Consider the following 13,144-nt stretch of genomic DNA (forward strand, 5'->3'; position numbering starts at 1 on the left):
TGCCAGAGACACCAGATGTAAAGGAGGGCTCTGCTGCTGGGGGACACCAGATGTAAAGGAGGGCTCCACTGCTGGGGAATGCCAGATGATAAGGAGGGCTCCGCTGCTGGGGACACCAGATGTAAGGAGGGGCTCCGCTGCCAGGGACACAGATCTGTAAGGAGGGCCTCTGCTTCTGAGGGCACCTGATGTAAGGATGGACTCTGTTGGGGGCACCTGATGTAAGGACGGACTCTGCTGGGGGCATGCGCTTCAATCTTCCTGACACCACAAGAACCATGGTGCTGGGATGATTGAAGCACTAACACCAGGTGTTGGGAGTATATTTATCTGCTGATTTGTTAAACTCTGGAATACACATTTCTATTGTGGTGTAGGATCTGGGAATGCTTCCTTCTCTCTCCTTCCTTCCTTCTTTCCTTCTTTTCTTCTTTCCTTCTTTCTCTCTCCCTCCCTCCCTCTTTTCCCCTTTCTTTCTCCAGCTCTCATTCATCTCAGACCCCCAGACCCTCATTTGAACCACGCCCATATAAGTCACGTCCACTACTTCACGTAAACCACACGCTGCGTGCTGCATTCTTCTTTTTTGCTATGTCACGCCTACAAATGCATGCCCTGCCCCTAATTATAAAACTCTGCCTAAAGCCAAAAAAGTCCCTATATTTTTTTTTACAATTTTGGCAAATATGGTGTGTTCCCCACCCTCAAAAGGGTTATTCCTACCCACTCTTGTGTGTTCCCACCCCAAAATGGGTATTCCAGGCCACCATTGTGTGTTCTGGCCCCAAAAGGGGTATTCCAGCCCACTCTCATGTGTTCCCACCCCCAAAGAGGTATTCCAGGCCACCTTTGTGTGTTCTGGCCCCATAAAGGATATTCCAGCTCACTCTCATGTGTTCCCACCCCCTAAGGGGTATTCCAGGCCACCTTTGTGTGTTCTGGCCCCAAAAGAGGTATTCCAGCCCACTCTTGCGTGTTTCCACTTCCAAAGGGGGTATACCAGATCACCTTTGTGTATTACAGCCCCCAAAGAGGTATTCAAGCCCACTCTCATGTGATCCCACCCTTAAAGGGGGAATTTCTACCCACTCTTGTGTGTTGACAACTCCAAAGGGGTATTCCAGGCCATCTTTCTGTGTTTCGGCCCCAAAAGGGGTATTCCAGCCCACTGTTGTGTGTCCCCACCTCAAAGGGATATTCCAGGCCACCTTTGTGTGTTCTAGCCCCAAAAGGGGTATTCAAGCCCACTAATGCGTGTTGTTCCCACCTTCAAAGGGGTATGCCTACTCACACTTGTGTACCCACCTCAAAGAGATTTTGAGCCCAATCTTGTGTATTCCCACCCCCAAAGTGATATTCCCACCCATATTTGTGTATTCCCACCCCAAAGGGATATTTACACCCACCTTTGTGTGTTCCCACACAAATCCAGAGAGGATGGTGGGAGCCTCCTATATCGAGCACAGCAGGTTCGCAAGCCCAGGAATTCAGCACAGGAAATAGAAGAGACTATTAGAGGGAGCAACCCTCTAAAAAAAGGATGTAGTCTCTTTTACAAGTTTGACCTAGTTGAACATAATAGATTTTTTAAATCTACCCTGTCACCAGACCATTCATTTCAACAAAAATCTTCTATAGGATTATACATACATTTCATTTATTTTATGGATGTTGTGTACCTGTAAAAGCCTCCTTGTGTAGACATCTAAAAGCCCAGAGACTGCTGCTGGGAGCCGCCATCTTGGATGTGATGTCAGCAGCCATAGCAGACTTAGAGCTGTCACTCAAGTGACCCTCTATAGTATTCCCTTTCACTTCACCTCCTGTAAATACAGTGCTGCAGCTACAGCACATACAAGTTTATTTAGGGATGTGAAGGAAGGGAGGAAAAGCTGGGCCAGCACAGACACTCCCAGAAGAGAAAATAATGTTCAAGTAAGGAGAGGGCTGTACTTACTGGAGAATTCAAATTTTCCAGCGAGCTCAAAGTCACATTGCAAGGGAATAAAAATGATTTATTTAAAAAGGCTGTATTTAAAATGCTTGATTTTGCGGTTCTTTATATTGAGATACCCATAGTACTTAGATCCCCATACTGCTGTGAGCTCCATAATACTGTTATCCCAATAGTACCAAGAGCCCCATAGTATTGTGGGTTCCATAGTATCATGATCTCCATAGTACTGAGAGGGTATATGCCAATTCCAGTAGATGTACTGTATAAAAAAGTATGTAACTATATATATGCAGCTGGCCTTAAACAATTACTATCCAAAACAGGTGGATTGATATACTAACCTCGTTCTTTCTTTCCTTATGTCCAGCATTTGTATATTTTCCAAATTCTCTTTTTCATTATAGATCTCTGTATTTATAATTGTTCCTGATGAGTATATAGATTCTGCGAAACGCGTAGAACTTTGCCTTATGCTACATCATATGGTCGTGCGACTCTGTGATTCCACATAAAAAATGCTATGAATTATTGACTTTTTTATTATGATTATTGAATAACTATGTTTATTATGAACCCCTACAATTATATTACTGTATATTTATGTATTATTATCCTTAAAATGGTTGTAAATTACTGTACAATAAATCAGGTTATGTTTTAAATCTATTTACATCTGTGTGGAATCCATTATCATGTGACCTTATTTTTGTAGTTGTGCTTCATTTAAAGTCCCAACCCTCTCCTTCCATTGACTTACTCTAATTTAAGTTTGTTCTTCTAACTAGAAATACAGAATTTCCTGAAGAAGCAACATTTATAGTCACAAAACATGTAGAACAATTGTAATTTTTTTCAAGGACCTTTGAACATCCAAGAGTCAATGCCGTATCTCATTGTGGGCTTCTTCTTATACAAATAGTATAGCCCCAGAGGAAGTACACAAGCGGTATTCCCCTTGGGTCAACCAACGGGTCCTTCTTTAGTTTTATTAAATGTACACTGTATACATTTGTAATTTATGTGAACTATTAAAAATGTGTTATATTTTTCTATACGTGCCGTCAAAGTCAATTTTTCTTATTACTCAATTTTCTCAATTTGTTAGGAGGCAACACACTTGTACTTGTGGTGTTTGATTGCCACCCCAGGGCACAGCAATCAATTCTCTCTCAAGGGAGATAATAAAGCATTGTAATGTGGACAGGTCTACAGGCGGTTAAGCAAAAATAACATACCACCATTATTAAACAGACATAAGCAAAAGCAGATAGCAGTTTCAGTTTTTGGTGTGTAGATGCTTCAACAACACGTACCAGCATTATTAGAAAATGTATATCAATGCATGTTCTGGATTTTAATGTACGCTATGTGAATGAACCCCATAAAGTCCTGGTTTTCTTTATGATGTGTTGTTTCTTCTGCATGACTGGGACGTGCAGGGCCGTCTTTAAGGCAGGGCAAAAGGGGCAGCTGCCCTGGGCTCTGTCATTGTTGTGGGGCCCAAAGCAGCTGCCTCATACTTGCCAACTATCCCAGTTTAAATTCCCTTGTCCCTTGAAGTTTTATTCCTGTGCTGTGTCCCGATATCTCAGTGTGAAGTGCTGCTACTAATGCTGCCCAGCTCTGCCCTATTATTGTTGACTCACCTGCAGACCCTGTGTTTACATGTAAATAACCTGCATTCATATGTAACTAGCGGCGACAATACGGCATTGATATGTAAATAAAGACGGCATTCCTATGTATATCATGCTCCCCTGCTGTGAGGAGGTGATGTGCTGTAACCTCTAGCAACTAATCAGTGAGCCATAATGTGTGCTGTAACCTCTAGCAACTAGTCAGTAAGCAGTAATGATATGCTGTAACTTCTGGCAACCAATCGCAGTTGCTGCCTGATCTCATACAGAAAACTGATTTTAAGTCTAGCTGCTATTTATTGTATGTCTCAGAGTAGTTGGAGAGGGATATTGCATGGGGGGGCCCCAAGAAAAATTTTGCCCAGGGTCCAATCTATATTAAAGACGGCCCTGGGGACATGGTGTTTGAGTAACACAATCAGCCCAGTTTACTTTATGATACTCTTACAAGCTAGTACGTGGTTTGAATGTGTGAGATGGGGCCCCTGCCAGAAACTGTGTCTTGTGAAGATCAGATAAGTCATAAGGCAGAGGCACAAGTATCCAGCCGATCCTCTTATCAGCCAAACGCTTATATCAAAACAGATTATTTACAAGTGACTACAGGAAATGAGCTTTTGCCAGGGGTAGATATTATTAGAGAGCGCCGCGCCGTCCAGAGTCGAAACAAATGTCACTTTTCGAGGTAAATTATAGTCCCTCGAGGCCTAACGCCAGAAGTACATCCATTTTTTCCTTCCTTGTCTCTGCGCGTTACATCTCGGTGGATAATCCGTAATTTTATCCCCGTAGTGATAATGCTGTTAGAATGTGTCCACTTCTCGACTCTCGTTTCCTGCACAGCATATATTCTATTGAAAATCAACACAAACGCTGAAAAATAATTCCAATGTTCCCTTCTAGTGTAAGAGGATTCAGCAATTTTCACACTTCTCTGGTCGCAAGGAATAAAAACTTTAAAAGAAGCTATAATGTTTTGATGTCATTTTTGTCATAATTGTTTTTAGGCACTTTGTCCCCTTCCTGACCGGGCCATTTTTTGCGATACGGCACTGCATCACTTTAACTGACAATAGCGCGGCCGTGCGTCATTGTACCCAAACAAAATATATTTCTTTTTTTCCCCCACGAATAGAGCTTTTTTTTGATGGCATTTGATCACCTCTGCAGTTTCTATTTTTTGAAAATTTTTGAAAAAAACACAATATTTAGTCGTTTTTGCTAAAATAAATATCCCGATTTTTTTTAACAAATTTTTTCCTCAGTTTAGGCCAATATGTATTCTTCTACATATTATTGGTAAAAAAAAAAATCACAATAAGCGTATATTGATTGGTTTACGCAAAAGTTATAGCATCTACAAAAAAAGGGGATAGATTTATGTAATTTTTAAAATGATTTTTTTACTAGTAATGGCAGCAATCTGCGATTTTTATCAAGTCTGCGACATTACGGCAGACAGATTGGACACTTTTGACACTCTTTTGAGACCATTGACAACTATACAGCGATCAGAGCTAAAAATAGCCACTGATTACTGTATAAATGTCACGGGCAGGGAAGGGGTTAACACTAGGGGGCGATCAAGGGGTTAAATGTGTTCCCTAGATGTGTTCTAACTGTAGGGGGAATGGGACTGGATAGGGAAGGAGAGAGATCGGTGTTCATACTTAGTATGAACACACAATCTCTCTCCTTTCCCCTGAGAGAAACGGGATTTGTGTGATTACACACACAGATCCTGGTTCTCGCTTTGTCACAAGCGATCGTGGGTGCCCAGCGGTCATCGTGCCTGCCAGGCACGAGCATCGGCTCTGGGGACGTGCGGTGTGCATGCGCCTGCTGTGATGTCTAAAAGAAGTGACGTACAGCTACGGCGATTTGTGCAGCCGGCTGGTCGGCAAGTGGTTAAAGCTAACCCTCCAGCCAAACAGCTACATACACATATGAAATATGTAAAGATAAATACACATACAAAAGTATTGAGGCGCCTGCCTTTACACGCACATGATCTTTAATGGCATCACAGTCTTAGTCTGTAGGGTTCAATATTGAGTTCGCCCACCCTTTGGTTCCAGTTAAGTTCCTCTTCCCCAAGCTCACTCATCCATGTCTTTATGGACCTTGCTTTGTGCACTGGTGCCCAATCATGTTGGAACAGAAAGGGGCCGTTCCCCAAACTGTTCCCACAAAGTATGCTGATGCTTTAAGAATTCCCTTCACTGGAACTAAAGAGCCAAACCCCCACCCCTGAAAAACAACTTCACACCATAGTCCCCCATCACCAAATGATTTGGACCAGTGCAGACACAGGCACACAAAAACATTCACTCCTTTGACACAATTAAACAGTTTAGGGGTTTGCCTTTTTCTGTATTTATTGCTAATCAATTAGGATAGGCTACTAGGAGCTGTAGGATACTCCAGTACAATGAACGGCTATAAGAGGACACTTCTCACTCTCTATATACTTCTAAGAACAGTCCCTTCAACAATAGCTCAGGGAACGGACACCATTGGGACACCATAAGCAATGACCCTGGCCCGGCAAGTCTTAGTATTGGTGCACCAGGGTTTAACAGCAGCACCCAGTTCCTACACTCAGGTCTGTACTCACAAGTCCTTGGGTGTTTGGATGCCTCCCTCCTGTGTCAGGCAGACATTTCCTTACTGGGCTCTCCAGACCAAAAATCCCCCTTCTTTAGCATCAGAGTTTCTTAGCAAATAGACCCCCCAGATTTAGCATAGCTGGACCTCATTGAGCTCCAGGTAAATGTCAGCTGTGCTGCCTGAGAGGGCAGCAGCCCTTCAGGCTGGGATCTTCTCCTCCTGTACAACAAGAACTCCTTCACGCTAGGCCTCAAATTATTTATGCTCCCTCACTGCCACCTACTGGGCACCTGATCTTCCCCCAGGGATTGGCTGGGACCACATAAATATTTAACTGTTGATTTGACTCTCCCAGCTCACTACTTTCCATGACTGTTCTGATTCCCATGACGTGTTCTGCTATGTATGGGGGTGGCCATCTTGCTAGAGACGGGGTATTGCTTTATCATGTCAGAAAGGTGAGCATCATAGTAGGGTCATCACCAAATCGAACTCCAAATCTGGTGAGACTAACAGAGGCATACAGTGGCTTCATTTTACATTGCAGATATACAGGATACACAGTGTCTAGGCATCCTCCCATACCAGGAAGTTCACTTATATTTGATACTTTTCTATATACTATCTATATATTTAAAATAAGAAATTTGTAGTTGACAAAGGATCCTTACAGCAGAATTAGTTAGCCAAAGAGACAGCAGAAGAAGACACTTTTCAACTCTCAGCCCTTGTACACATGTTCGGACATTCCAACAACCAAATCCATAGAATTTTGTCCGACGGATTTTGTCCGAAACATGTGTTGCATACACATGGTCGGACAAAGTTGTCAGAAAACCCGATCGTTCAGAACGTGATGACGTTATTTCGTTACAACGGGACTACGTTCAGGCTAGTAGCCAATAGCTTTGGTCTAGGAATTTGATCTGAGCGTGCGTGGAACTTTGTCCGATCGGAATTCTCTAGAAACGATCGCACAAAGTCCGATTGGATCATGTTGTCGGAAAATTTTATAGCCCAGCTCTAAAACTTTGTCGGTCGGATATTCCGACGGAAACAGTCCGACGGAGCCCACACGCGGTCGGATTATCCGACAACGCAGTCCGATCTGACATTTTCCGTCAGAATGTCCGACCGTGTGTACAAGGGCTAAGGCTGCTTAATCTGATTGAATATTTGGACTTAACCATTCCGTAGGTTTTGGTAAGTTAGTTAAATTATAATGAAAAAAGGGACATGTTTATCAAGTTTAGCACAAAGAAAAGTGTCATTTGTAAAAAAATGGAAACAAAAAGTTCCCTGCAATAAATGATAGTTTTAATTCACCCGTCCTGCTCCCTGTTAAAATCGTCCTTCTGTTCAGAGCTACAGCTATCTCATACAGTATTTCTGGGAGAGATGAATGCCTGCGCCCCCCCATATGTGCTACAGTTTAATATACCGGTCCCTATGTCACTACGTGTCCTATAGCATAACAGGTGAGTGAGTATAACAATTTTCTATTCTTTCTATTCTTCCATCCTGATCTCTGAAAGCAATTAGATACTGCCTGGGTCAGAATTCTACAGTGTTATTTATTACAAATTTTAGTAGCCATGTATATTTCTTGCACTTAGACGCACATCAAGCGCCTTTGTAGAAGAAATATACTTAGCCAAAACCAGTCCCTGTGGAAGACTATACACATTTCCACTGGGGGGAGCTGTTGGCAGAGATAGCATGTGGATGAGAGTGCTGTTGGCAAGCAGAGCATGTGGGAGGAGGAGAGCTGTTGGCAAGGACATCCTGCAAAAGGGAACAAGCTGATGGGAAGCACCAGCAAGGAGATAAAAGTAGGAGGGCAAGCATAGAACGTGAAAGCGGGAGAGCTGTTGGGAAGCACAGAACGTGGGAGGAAAAGAGCTGTTGGGAAGTACAGTGTGTTGAAGGCAGAAAGCTGTTAGCAAGCCCAGCACATGGAAGGAGGAAAGCTGTTGGCAAGCCCAGCACATAGAAGAAGTAGAGCTGTTGGCAAGCCAAACACACAAAAGGAGTAGAACTAATGGCAAGCAAAGCATGTGGAAGAGGGAAGAGCTGTTGGAAAGTACAACATGTGGAAGCTGTTGGAAAGTACAACATGTGGAAGCTGTTGGCAAGCCCAGCACATGAAAGGAGGAAAGCTGTTGGCAAGCCCAGCACATGAAAGGAGGAAAGCTGTTGGCAAGCCCAGCACATGGAAGGAGTAGGGCTGATGGCAAGCACAGCATGTGGAAGGGGTCAAGCTGTTGCAAAGTAAAACATGTAGAAGGAGGGAAGCTGTTGGCAATCCCAGCACATGGAAGGAGTATAGATGATGGAAAGCCCAGCATGTGGAAGGGGGAGAGCCATTGGCAAGCAAAGCATGTTGAAAAAGATGAGCTGTTGGGAAGCCCAGCACATGGAAGATGGAAAGCGGTTGGCAAGCCCAACACATGTAAGGAGTATAGATGATGGCAAGCACAGCATGTGGAAGGGGGAGAACTGTTGACCATCACATTACATGGAAAAAGATGAGCTGTTGGCAAGCACAACACATGGAAGGGGAAACATTGTTGACAGGCCCAGTATAAGAAGGAAGAGAGCTGTTGGCAAGGACATCATGTTAGAGGAAAAGAGCTGTTGGCAAAGGCAGACTTCTGTTAGCAAAGACAGCACATGGCAGAGAGAGAGAGAGCTGTTGGCAAGGTCAGCCCATGGGAGGGGAAAATTGTTTTGAGGACAAAACATGGGAGGAGAGAGCTGGTAACAAAGAAAGTATGTGGGAGGAGGAGAGCTGTTGACCAGTAAAGCACGTTGGAGGGGAGAGCTGTTGGCAATCCCTGTGCATGGAAGGAAGACAATCATTGACAAGCACAGAAAATGGAAAAAGTAGAGCTGTTGGCAAGCATGAGGAAGGGGAGCTGTTGGGAAGCACAGCACAGCACATGCAAGGAGGAGAGCTGTTGGCAAGGACATCATGTTGGAGGGAAAGAGCTGTTGGCAAAAGCGGCACATAGGAGGGAAAATTTGTTGGCAAGGGCAGCACATAGAAGGGAAAGAGCTGTTGGTAAGGACAGCCCGTAGGAGGAGAAAGTTGTTGTGAGGACAGCCCATGGGAGAGGAGAGCTGTTGACCAGTAAAGCATGTGGGAGGGGAGAGCTGTTGGCAAGGACATCTTATGAGAGAGAGAGAGCTGTTGGTAAGGACATCTCATGAGAGAGAGAGAGCTGCTGGTAAGGACATCACACGAGGGAGAGAGCTGTTGGTAAGGACGTCACATTAGGTAGGGAGATGTTGGTAAGGACATCACATGAGGGAGAGAGCTGTTTGTAAGGACATCACATGAGGGAGAGAGCTATTGCTAAGGACATCACATGAGGGAGAGATCTATTGGTAAGGACATCACATGAGGGAGAGATCTGTTGGTATGGACATCACATGGGGGAGAGAGCTGTTGGCAAGGACATCACATGAGAGAGAGAGCTGTTGGTAAGGACATAACATGAGGAAGATAGCTGTTGGTAAGGACATTACGTGAGGGAGAGAGCTGTTGGTAAGGACATCACATGAGGAAGAGAGCTGTTGGTGAGGACATCACATGAGGGAGAGAGCTGTTGGTAAGGATGTCACATGAGAGAGAGCTGTTGGTAAGGACATCACATGAGGGAGAGATCTGTTGGTATGGACATCACATGAGGGAGAAATCTGTTGGTAAGGACATCACATGAGGGAGAGATCTGTTGGTAAGGACATCACGTGAGAGAGAGCTGTTGGCAAGGACATCAAGAGAGAGCTGTTGGCAAGGACAATCAATCAATCAATCCAAAGACATTCAGGTAGGTTAATTGGCTTCTGTCCAAAATTGGCCATAGTATATGAATGGGGGCCTTGGATTGTGGGCTCCTTGAGGGTAGGGACCAATGTAAGTGTGCAATGTACAGGGATAGGGACAATTGTAGACACTCAGGTTGAACTAGATGGACTGGTGTCTTTATTCAACCTTACTAACTATGAAACTATGAAACTATGAAACTATCACATGAGGGAGAGAGCTGTTGGTAAGGACATCACATGAGGAAGAGAGCTGTTGGTAAGGACATCACATGAGGAAGAGAGCTGTTGGTAAGGACATCACCTGAGGAAGAGAGCTATTGGTAAGGACATCACATGACAACGAGAGCTGTTGGTAAGGACATCACATGAGGGAGAGATCTGTTGGTGAGGACATTACATGGTTAGGACATCACATGAGGGAGAAAGCTGTTGGTAAGGACATCACATGAGGTAGAGAGCTGTTGGTAAGGATGTCACATGAGGAAGAGAGCTGTTGGTAAGGACATCACATGAGGAAGAGAGCTGTTGGTAAGGATGTCACATGAGGGAGAGAGCTGTTGGTAAGGACATCACATTAGGGAGGGAGCTGTTGGTAAGGGCGTCACATGAGAGAGAGAGCTGTTTGTAAGGACATCACACGAGGGAGAGAGCTGTTGGTAAGGACATCACATGAGGGAGAGATCTGTTGGTAAGGACATCACATGAGAGAGAGCTGTTGGTAAGGACATTACATGCGGGAGAGAGCTGTTGGTAAGGACATCACATGAGGAAGAGAGCTGTTGGTAAGGACATCACCTGAGGAAGAGAGCTGTTGGTAAGGACATCACATGACGAAGAGAGCTGTTGGTAAGGACATCACACGAGGGAGAGATCTGTTGGTAAGGACATCACATGAGGGAAAGAGCTGTTGGTAAGGATGTCACATGAGAGAGAGCTGTTGGTGGACATCACATGAGGGAGAGAGCTGTTGGTATGGACATCATATGAGGGAGAGAGCTGTTGGTAAGGATATCACATGAGGAAGAGATCTGTTGGTAAGGACATCACATGAGGGAGAGATCTGTTGGTAAGGACATCACATGGTTAGGACATCACATGAGGGAGAAAGCTGTTGGTAAGGACATCACATGAGGTAGAGAGCTGTTGGTAAGGATGTCACATGAGGAAGAGAGCTGTTGGTAAGGACGTCACATGAGGGAGAGAGCTGTTGGTAAGGACATTACATTAGGGAGGGAGCTGTTGGTAAGGACATCACATGAGGTAGAGAGCTGTTGGTAAGGATGTCACATGAGGAAGAGAGCTGTTGGTAAGGATGTCACATGAGGGAGAGAGCTGTTGGTAAGGTCATCACATTAGGGAGGGAGCTGTTGGTAAGGGCGTCACATGAGAGAGAGAGCTGTTTGTAAGGACATCACATGAGAGAGAGAGCTGTTGGTAAGGACATAACATGAGGAAGATAGCTGTTGGTAAGGACATTACGTGAGGGAGAGAGCTGTTGGTAAGGACATCACATGAGGAAGAGAGCTGTTGGTGAGGACATCACATGAGGGAGAGAGCTGTTGGTAAGGATGTCACATGAGAGAGAGCTGTTGGTAAGGACATCACATGAGGGAGAGATCTGTTGGTATGGACATCACATGAGGGAGAAATCTGTTGGTAAGGACATCACATGAGGGAGAGATCTGTTGGTAAGGACATCACGTGAGAGAGAGCTGTTGGCAAGGACATCACATGAGGGAGAGAGCTGTTGGTAAGGACATCACATGAGGAAGAGAGCTGTTGGTAAGGACATCACATGAGGAAGAGAGCTGTTGGTAAGGACATCACCTGAGGAAGAGAGCTATTGGTAAGGACATCACATGACAACGAGAGCTGTTGGTAAGGACATCACATGAGGGAGAGATCTGTTGGTGAGGACATTACATGGTTAGGACATCACATGAGGGAGAAAGCTGTTGGTAAGGACATCACATGAGGTAGAGAGCTGTTGGTAAGGATGTCACATGAGGAAGAGAGCTGTTGGTAAGGACATCACATGAGGAAGAGAGCTGTTGGTAAGGATGTCACATGAGGGAGAGAGCTGTTGGTAAGGACATCACATTAGGGAGGGAGCTGTTGGTAAGGGCGTCACATGAGAGAGAGAGCTGTTTGTAAGGACATCACACGAGGGAGAGAGCTGTTGGTAAGGACATCACATGAGGGAGAGATCTGTTGGTAAGGACATCACATGAGAGAGAGCTGTTGGTAAGGACATTACATGCGGGAGAGAGCTGTTGGTAAGGACATCACATGAGGAAGAGAGCTGTTGGTAAGGACATCACCTGAGGAAGAGAGCTGTTGGTAAGGACATCACATGACGAAGAGAGCTGTTGGTAAGGACATCACACGAGGGAGAGATCTGTTGGTAAGGACATCACATGAGGGAAAGAGCTGTTGGTAAGGATGTCACATGAGAGAGAGCTGTTGGTGAGGACATCACATGAGGGAGAGAGCTGTTGGTATGGACATCACATGAGGGAGAGATCTGTTGGTAAGGACATCACATGAGGGAGAGATCTGTTGGTAAGGACATCACATGGTTAGGACATCACATGAGGGAGAAAGCTGTTGGTAAGGACATTACACGAGGGAAAGAGCTGTTGGTATGGACATCATATGAGGGAGAGAGCTGTTGGTAAGGATATCACATGAGGAAGAGATCTGTTGGTAAGGACATCACATGAGGGAGAGATCTGTTGGTAAGGACATCACATGGTTAGGACATCACATGAGGGAGAAAGCTGTTGGTAAGGACATCACATGAGGTAGAGAGCTGTTGGTAAGGATGTCACATGAGGAAGAGAGCTGTTGGTAAGGACGTCACATGAGGGAGAGAGCTGTTGGTAAGGACATCACATTAGGGAGGGAGCTGTTGGTAAGGACATCACATGAGGTAGAGAGCTGTTGGTAAGGATGTCACATGAGGAAGAGAGCTGTTGGTAAGGATGTCACATGAGGGAGAGAGCTGTTGGTAAGGTCATCACATTAGGGAGGGAGCTGTTGGTAAGGGCGTCACATGAGAGAGAGAGCTGTTTGTAAGGACATCACATGAGGGAGAGAGCTGTTGGTA

The sequence above is a fragment of the Lithobates pipiens genome, unplaced genomic scaffold (genome assembly GCF_037356315.1).
Source record: "Lithobates pipiens isolate NorthernLeopardFrog02 unplaced genomic scaffold, aLitPip1_a1.2 Scaffold_27, whole genome shotgun sequence".
Taxonomy (NCBI): Eukaryota; Metazoa; Chordata; class Amphibia; order Anura; family Ranidae; genus Lithobates; species Lithobates pipiens.